Source organism: Tripterygium wilfordii, chromosome 2 (genome assembly GCF_013401445.1).
Source record: "Tripterygium wilfordii isolate XIE 37 chromosome 2, ASM1340144v1, whole genome shotgun sequence".
NCBI classification, from domain to species: domain Eukaryota; kingdom Viridiplantae; phylum Streptophyta; class Magnoliopsida; order Celastrales; family Celastraceae; genus Tripterygium; species Tripterygium wilfordii.
In genome coordinates, this window is record NC_052233.1 from 6323677 (window position 1) to 6333954 (window position 10278).

Genomic DNA, 10278 nt, shown 5'->3' on the forward strand with positions numbered 1-10278 from the left:
CGAGATTTGTTTAAAACACCAATTTTCGTGATTTCTTTCAAAATACCCGACCTAAACAAACCCTAAACCTCATTTTTTTTCTCAAATTTCCTCCCTCCCATCAATCTAAAATCATCAACCAAGGTAAGATTATCCTATTTCAAGTTGTTTCAAGTTGGATTCATAACTTCTCTCTCTAGTTTACATATTCTTAAACTCCTCTCTTTATTCTAATCTTTCAAGGTTTGAACCCAAATTCAAATCCATGAGTTCCTACATAATTTGAGAACTAAAGGAAGCTTGAATCTCTTCCTTCTACTTGTTTCTACAACCTTGGTAAGTTTTCTTAAACCTAAAAGGTAGTATTTAAAGATTGGGTGAATTGAGATTTCAGGGTTTTATGGGTTTTGTAGATTTGGGGAAAAATATTTAAATTAGATGAAATTAGTGATTTAATAGGTTGATTTATACTTGTTTATGGTTGTATTGCTAGATTCTATTGTTGATTGGAGTAGCAAGATTGAGTAGGTGAAGTTCAAGATCTTGCAAAGTTTTGGGTAAGAGAAGGTAATGGTTTTCTTGATTTATTGGGTTAATTTGAGTTAGATATGTGAAATTGAAGTTGTTTGTATATTGATTGGAGGATGGGCTTATCGAATAATAGGTTGATTGAGGCCGGAGAATTCAAGGTTAAGCATTGGTTTACATAACTAGTTTTTGAAGTGCGAGGTAGGAAAATTCCTCCTTTTGTTATTCTCTTGAATATGTCTTCCTATTGAGAACATTTATCCTTCCCCATTGTTCATTATGATGCGTTCTCGCCTTAATTGTGCCTAAGGGAGAATAACCCCACTTTGTGATTTCTTTATTGTATGATTTGAATTATATTGCATACCCTACTTGTTCAATCTTCCATTGAGCATGAATTACTCTTGAACATGCATCATGTAGTAGTATATGTATATATATAGGTTGTAGGTTTACCCTATTGCATAACCATGTTGGACATGCATTGTAATTGCATGGAAGATGTCAGGTATGGACCCGTATATCTCCTAGTCGTGATTGATGTGAAATGTGGAATGTCGTTGGGCCGTTCAGGGTTCCCATGATTACGGGAATACCAATGGGCCGGATCAGGATTCCATATGTGCTCGAAACACCATGCGATGATGTCGTTGGGCTGTTCAGGGTCCCGATATGTGTAGGGATGCCGGTGGGCCAAGTTAGGATCTCGTATGGTGTGGTTACCTACTTGTGTTTGGTGTACATGATGTTAGCTATCATATTGTTGCATTTGTGTCTTTCTTTAATATTTCAGCCTTATATTATTCACTTACTCTTTATTATTCCCTACCGGGCATTTCACTCACCCTTTTCTTTCTCCTATTCCCTCCCCGCAAGTGAGTCTAGTTCCAGTACCAGGGTTGCGGATCAGGAGGAGGGTGCGTGACATGGATGGACCCCTGGAGAGTGATATGACTAGATAGTTCTAAACTTGATTTATGTTATTACTATTTTGGTCGTATCTATATTTCTTAGTTGAGACGTTGTGTGATATCCCTATTCTTGACGGTGGGATGGACGGTAGGGAGGGTATTCCTTGTGATCGGGACTCCCGAACCGGGTTTGTGGACTTTGTGTCATGACGACTTCTTATGTTTGCTAGATTGCTATTTGTGCTGGATGTTGATTATATATGTTGTTGTGTGGAGAAATTATGTGTGACCGTTAGATGGCCTGAGGCCCTGCTTAGATGTGAAATTGATTGATGATATGATATGCTAGGAGGCCTGAGGCCCTTCTTAGATCTGAGAATTTAACTGTGTTATGAGTCGTTAAATGGCCGGAGGCCCTGCCTAGGTTATGAATATATTTGTGATTTTGCTGCGTGTTTACTCCAGGTTGGCATCCTCCGTAATATGGGGAGGTGCTGTCGAAATTTCTGGTGGTGTGATGATTGAATTTATTATGGTTTGATTTAGAGGGTACCAAAAGTAACGCATTCCGGGTCGGGGCGTTACATTTTGGTATCGGAGCTAGGTTACGAAATATAGGATCTGTGTATGGGTCCATGGGGTGTGTATGGTATGTTAGTGAGTCTCCAGGCCATGTCACGACCTCCATTGATCCGGTATGTATTTTTTCCCTATAAACCCTCGTTAAAGTTGATTATTGAATAGTGTTATCTGTAGTGATGTAGATGGACACTCGTAGGATGACCCGATCTTCTCGTACTGCGGAGAACCCTAGGGTCGAGGGCAAGCAAGGAAGACCGAGAGGCCAAGTTAAAGGCAGAAGTTGTGGGAAGACAAGAACTACTAGGCGTACTTCTAGTACACAGGAGTCAGTACCTGATTCTGACACAGGGACACGGGAGGAGGGAATTGTATATGTTGGCGTCATTATTCTATAATATTGCGCGTCTATCGAATTTGTAGACACGTTTTTTTCCCTATCTCATGGCCCCACCCGAAATGGGGCGTGACAACTTGGTATTGATTAATGACATCCAAAGTGAAACAAAATAGTTAAAGTTTTACAATTTTAATGACATCCAAAGTCATGGTAACCTTTCTCGATGGGTGGTATGTGTCTAGATTGATAAGTACTGACTTACCAAAGGAAATGTAAATGAATAATTTCAGGTGACTCCGTCAACCTAATAATGATAAGTCACAAGATGGGTTGGACTTAAGGTTCTAGAGTTTTATGGATACTTTGTAATAACTAAGATGTATGATAAATTTTTAACATTTGAGTTTAAAGTTGTGAAACTAAAACACAAGAATATTGGGTATTAGTATGTAACATACATGTTGAGGTATGTAGTAAAATCCTAGCAATGTTGAAAAGAACAATTATACGAAAAGTTGACACTTTAAGTCAATAAGTTTAAAGTTGCTAAATGGTTGAAGTATGTAGTGAGATCTTTAGTGGATGACTTGAATTTACAAAGATTTAAGTGTGGTTTAGTAACTCTTATTGGGAAGCAATTCCCAAATAAGGATGTTAGTGAGATTCTAAGAACTTTCAAATATCACTAAGTTGTGTGGATAATAAGGTATGTCATAAATGGTTAAGATAATTTTTTTTTTCAATACTTGAAGCAAATTTGTGAGTGTTCGATGTTATGGTGACCAATGGAATTGTTTGGAGATTAGTTCACTTATGGTGAGAGAACGATCTTAATTGTAAGGGAGTAAATGCCTTAGTAATAGTATGATGTCCTTGATTAAGGACACCTTGTGAGAAGTTAATGTTTAAAGGTTTGAGAAAATGTGCCTAAATAACGAGCATAGTTGACCGGACCTCTATTTTGAGATCCTAATACCATCTAATTAGGGAGTTCTAGTATCTTAAGTAATGTAATTGTGTTTAAATAAGTTAGTTTTACTCTTATGATTGTCTTTCATTGGTTTTACAAAAAATATGATTAAACCGACAAAATTAGAAGCTCTCGGGATTGAAGAAAAGTTCATAGAGATGAAGAATTGTCCGGACACCTTCATTGGATGTTCGGATAATTGAATCAAAGGGCAAAAAGGTGAAAGAATCATGAAGCTACAGCTAAAAATGAAAATCAGCACAAACCGTCCAAACAGATTTCAACCGTCTGGACAGTTAGAACCAGAGGGTTTAATTGTCCACACAGATTTCAACCGTCCGGACAGTCGCCCGATTTCTGCATTCCGAGAATGATTAATTGAGCTGGGTTTTTGGGTATCTCTCAAATGTAACCAATGGGAGAAAGCTTTGTAAGGGTAAATAGGTCATTATACTTGTAAAAGAGGAGAAAACCCTAAGATTGGGGGACTCTCTCATTAATTCATCTCCTCTCCAACTTCTTGCCTCCATTGTTTTCTCTCTACTTCTCTCTCTAAGTTTTTCTTGGTTTTTCGTGATTTTGTTTGTAAACATTGATTTTCATCTATAAAATTGATGTTTATACCCATTATGATGAGTGGCTAAGTTCCCTTTCTAGTTTCTAGTCCCAAATGGTGGATGCTCGGTTTCGATTACTCAAGGTATGTTCAAAGAATCGTAGTTTCGATTTTTCTCTTTTAATTTCGTGATAGTTGTGTGATTGGATCTATGGAAATGACATATTGATGGTATTTTCGGATTGTCTAGTCTAGGGATTGCATCTAATGTGTTTAATTGAGAATTGTTAAACCCATTGCATGATTTCCTTAATTAATTGAGTTTTTCATTGCATAGCTATTAATTATGTGTATTGATGATGGAGTTTTGGGTTAAATTAGGAATATGCATGGGAGAGTTATGGTTAATTGATCTTTGAGTGTGAAACTAGGGTGTTAGCCAAGCCAAGCCCAAGGGGGAACATTAATTCATAATATTAGGTGCTTATCCCTTTGCGTTCATCGTAGATTAAGAGACCCGATGGCCTACATGTATGAATTGAAGTCTTATATCCCAATTCTCTTTGCATATGCATGATTGATAGTATCACACAATGCATTGTGTATGGTTGTGTGTGTTTGCAATGATACCTTGAGTATGAGAACCGAGTAGCCACTGGGACGGACTAGAGACTAGGTTTTTAATTAATTGTTTTAAATCCAATTTGTGCTTACTTTGATTACAAAATCGCTCATGCTACCGAGTCATTCGGCCCATTTCTTTTACTTGCTTTTATTTGATATTCATTGTGTTTATTAGTGTTAGCTAGTCATTTGCATATCATTCACTTCAAATTTGCATTGCTTCCTCGTGGATCGATACCGGACTCACCGGTTTATTACTTGACGATACCCTACACTTGGGGTAAGTACACACACACTTTGGTGTCGGTCAATAGTAATCTAAAGTGTTTAATTATAAAAGTGCGATTATGAAAATGCTATAAAGATGTTGGAGTTTCTTTATATAGGTGAATCGTTATATCTTGAACTTGTTGAGAAGTTATTGTGTAAGTTGATAATCTTGTAGAATATAAGATATCAAAATAAATAAATAAATAAATAAGGAAATGTTGAAGTTGTCTATTGTGGTCATAAGTTTAAGAAATTGTAAATGATTTCGAAACTATTGAGAGTTGGGGATAAAAATATGAGGTGGAGAATATGTAATGTTTATGTGTGAATTTACATTAATTTTGATGATGATTTTGATTATTATGTGAGTTGTGGATGTTTATAGTTGCTTAAAACCTTTTGGTAGTTTATGCTAGTTAGAAATAATTGAAGAGTTTAAGTTCATAGATTTTATTGTAGACATGGTTACTCAATTATGTGGATTCGTAAATTAATTATTTTAGTGGTATTTCTGATGTCATGATTGGAGTATTATGATTATGGTGGATCAAATAAAGATTTGAAACGATAATTGTTTACAAGGGTTTGACTGGTGATCTTATTGTAGTTAAGGTTGTGTTATTTTTATAATATGGGTAAAGTAGTAGTTCCTTAGTGGATAATCTATCATACTAATAGGCTTGGATCTTCGTCCTTCAGCGGTGGACTCAGGGATTCTTCTTCTATAGGAAGGCATATAGAATGAATATTACACATGATATCTTATGGTAGATTACAATAATGATAATTACATTGTGGGTATAATCCTTATTAGAGGGCAATAATAGTTAACAAATATTTTAAAGTAGTAGTGTGAATTTGGGTGATTGTTGACCGATTGACACAATTTACACACTCTTGGTGATAGGAAAAATTGATCATCTCTTTTCTCGTTAATTATGGAAATTATTTGGGCATTGCTTGGCGTATCTGTTGACTCAGTTTGACAAAGTCTATTTTGTTGTTTTCATTGACAAATTTGTGAATTCTGTGAGTTTTTTCCTTCAAGCTAGTTAGAGAGATCATGTGCTGCTTTAATTGGTTCTCGATGTCAAATATATATATATATATATATATATATATATTTGTGTTGTGGAGTTTTATGGTTTTTTAGTTTTTATGACTTATGCTAAATACTACCTAGGAAAGGAAATGTTGTTAACTTTCATGTATTGTAATTAACTTTGAACTAACTTTATCGACTTTGTAAAAGAACTGCTGATGGTAACTTATAGAATGTCTAGATATTATAAAATATATATCTATAAAGTAAATATGAAATAAACATTCTTTGAGAAGCATAACTAAGTTTCTCTAAAAACTTTGTGTTATGTGATTGCTCTAAAGAAATTTTAATCTAGTGTTAGTACTAACACGTATTTTATTTATGTTTGTTGTGAGCGCCTTCCTTTGGGTAGTGAAATACTATCAAATTCTTTCTTTTACATGTTACTGAAAGTTAGTTATACCTTATGTGTAGAAAGTGTTTATTGTCAGAATGTGACTTGACGTGGCTAGGGTCTCTTTTTTTCAATTGCATAATGCAAATAGTAGACATTTTGTTTTGTTCTATTGGTCATGTTGATTGGTTTAGTTGCTTTATTGTTTACATCTTTCTTTGAGGTGACCAACATGGAATGATAACATCTTTCCAAAAGTACTAATAACATAATGATCATGGTTGATAGTGATGTTAAATAGTAATTAGTTGGGCTTGACTCAAGGCTCCTCTGTTTCTTTGAAATTGATCTTTGGTCTAGTGGATCAATTTATGAGTTATTAAGTGTGCATGATTTCTAATTCCATATTAGATTTACTTAATTACCTATTTATCTGTACTTGATCGAATATGAGAAATTCATGGTAGAATTTCTCTTGTAACATTTTACTTGAGATTTGAAGTTTTGTTTGATAGCATGGACATCATGTCTAGTGTTATCGTGGTAAATTATAAATAATCAATAATATGGATGAACTAGCGTTTTCTTAGTAAATTTCGAGGATGAAATTTTGTTTGTGGGGAATGTTATACCCCGAGTACTTACAATCCTTATATGATTGTGAACTCTTGACTAGTGAACATATAGTGTTATGTACTGTTGGTTACGAATATTTCAGATTGGGAAGTGGTATAAATTTCGAGGACGAAATTTTGTTAAGTGGGGAAGGATGTAATACCTCGTACCTTTATAGTCCTAGTACGAATGACACGTGTCTAGTATATATCCATTTGAGTCGAGTAGACGTGTTTGAAGTCAAATTTAAGGGTAAAAATCATTAGAAATTTATACCAAGTGAGTTGGGGGTGTATGAGTGGTTTTAAAACTGAAATTTTTTACTTTTTTACTATGGAGGTAACCGTCCGAACAGCTTTTAAAAGCCGTCCGGACAGCCATAGAGGAACTTAAAACAGAGTGTTCCAGGCATAGGTGTCCGGACACCTCTTTAAAATTTACACCCGAGATTTGTTTAAAACACCCATTTTCGCGATTTCTTTCAAAATACCTGACCTAAACAAACCCTAAACCTCATTTTCTCTCAAATTTCCTCCCTCCCATCAATCTAAGATCATCAACCAATGTAAGATTATCTTCTTTCAAGTTGTTTCAAGTTGGATTCATAACTTCTCTCTCTAGTTTACATATTCTTAAACTCCTCTTTATTCTAATCTTTCAAGGTTTGAACTCAAACTCAAATCCATGAGTTCCTACATCATTTGAGAACTAAAGGAAGCTTGAATCTCTTCCTTCTACTTGTTTCTTCAACCTTGGTAAGTTTTCTTAAACCTAAAAGGTAGTATTTAAAGATTGGGTGAATTGGGATTTAAGGGTTTTATGGGTTTTGTAGATTTGGGGGAAAATCTTAAAATTAGATGAAATTAGTTATTTAATAAGTTGATTTAGACTTGTTTATGGTTGTATTGCTAGATTCCATTGTTGATTGGAGTAGCAAGCTTGAGTAGGTGAAGTTCAAGAACTTGGAAAGTTTTAGGTAAGAGAAGGTAATGGTTTTCTTGATTTATTGGGTTAATTTGTGTTAGATATGTGAAATTGAAGTTGTTTGTATATTGATTGGAGGATGGGCTTATCGAATAATAGGTTGATTGAGGCCGGAGAATTCAAGGTTGAGTATTGGTTTACATAACTAGTTTTTGAAGTGCGAGGTAGGGAAATTCCACCCTTTGTTATTCTCTTGAATATGTCTTCCTATTGAGAACATTTATCCTTCCCCATTGTTCATTATGATGCATTCTTGCCTTAATTGTGCCTAAGGGAGAATAACCCCACTTTGTGATTTCTTTATTGTATGATTTGAATTATATTGCCTACCCTACTTGTTCAATCTTCCATTGAGCATGAATTACTCTTGAACATGCATCATGTAGTAGTATATGTATATATATAGGTTGTAGGTTTACCCTATTGCATAACCATGTTGGACATGCATTGTAATTGCATGGAAGATGTCGGGTATGGACCCGTATATCTCCTAGTTGTGATTGATGTGAAATGTGGAATGTCGTTGGGCCGTTCAGGGTTCCCATGATTACGGGAATGTCGGTGGACGGAATCAGGATTCCATATGTGCTCAAAACACCATGCGATGATGTCGTTGGGCTGTTAAGGGTCCCGATATGTGTAGGGATGCCAGTGGACCAAGTTAGGATCTCGTATGGTGTGGTTACCTACTTGTGTTTGGTGTACATGATGTTAGCTATCATATTGTTGCATTTGTGCCTTTCTTTAATATTTCAGCCTTATATTATTCACTTACTCTTTATTATTCCCTACTGGGCCTTTCGCTCACCCTTTTCTTTCTCTTATTCCCTCCTCGCAGGTGAGTCTAGTTCCGGTACCAGGGTCGCGGATCAGGAAGAGGGTGCGTGACATGGATGGACCCTTGGAGAGTGATAGGACTAGATAGTTCGAAACGTGATTTATGTTATTACTATTTTGGTGGTATCTATATTTCTTGGTTGAGACGTTGTGTGATATCCCTATTCTTGACAGCGGGATGGATGGTAGGGAGGGTACTCCGTGTGATCGGGACTCCCGAACCGGGTTTATGGACTTTGTGTCCTGACGACTTATTTGTGCTGGATGTTGATTATATATGTTGTTGTGTCGAGAAATTATGTGTGACCGTTAGGTGGCCTGAGGCCCTGTTTAGATTTGAGAATTTAACTGTGTTATGAGTTGTTAAATGGCTGGAGGCCCTGCCTAGATTGTGAAATTTTGCTGCGTGTTTACTCCAGGTTGGCATCCTCCGTAATATGGAGATGTGCTATCGAAATTTCCGATGGTGTGATGATTGAATTTATTATGGTTTGATTTAGAGGGTGCCAAAAATAACGCATTCTGGGTCGGGGCGTTACACCCTTACCAACCAAAAAGAATAAAGAAACTGGCGACAAACATCTTTAATAATACATCCTGGTCAAATATTTCATGTTTGCAATGCGTATTGGTATTCAGAGTGAGGATTGAATGATAGAGGGTGAACCGAGACAATGTTTGATTGCTTTTTAGCATTGATTGTTAACTTGTCAAATCAGAAGACCATTAAAAGTAACTTTTCAAAGGAGTGATAAGCATGTATTGATTGTTTACATATGCGCAAATTTACGGGTGCTCATTTTTGCACCCACATTTTGACTTGTTGCACTTCCTTGTCAGGTACACATCATGTCTCTAACACTATCTTTTGTCTATTGACACGACAATGTCTTTTTGAAATTGTCTTTTTTTGTCCTTTTATTATTATTTTTGTCTTTTTATTTTTTATAATTTCAATAAAATAATGATGACTTGATGTGAAGAGAGAGATTCATACCATGTAAGTTTCTTAGGTAAAAAGGACAAGTTACGAAATTCAGTTGGCTGATTTTCTATCAAGCTTAGATATCCAATGTAATCTTCCACCACTCTTACAAATCATGTAAATTATAACACAATAGTTTCAAAAGGAAATATAGAACAAGTAGACTGAATGTATGATGTAAGTTGTTCTGTATATGGTGTAACCCATGCAGCTGTGCAATCGTTCCTATACCTAAACCATTGAATCATAATGGGAGGCATCGGGTAACCCTCTGTCAAGGCAACCTGGAAAAAGTGATTATTATTAACGAACCTGATAGTGATAGTGAAATGTTCATGCGATGGTGGAGGCACTGATCGCAATGGCAAAAATGTCAAGCATTGTTCAGAACTAAGGAGATGTAATATGACATTGTAACTTGAAGTAATCAAGTGACCCACGTCAGGCATCGTCATCCAGTTTTGAAATGGTTCTGGTCTATCTTATTCCCAAAAGTTCAGTGAGTTGTAAATGGAACATGCTCAATCATAACCACCAAATAGATCAACATACTTTGCCCAGAATGTTCTCAACTAGTCAATCAAGTTTTGACAGACGTGCATCCATGCATTCTCGCCAAAACCAAGCAACCCAGCAATAGCCCAAAAGCCACAATTTCCAT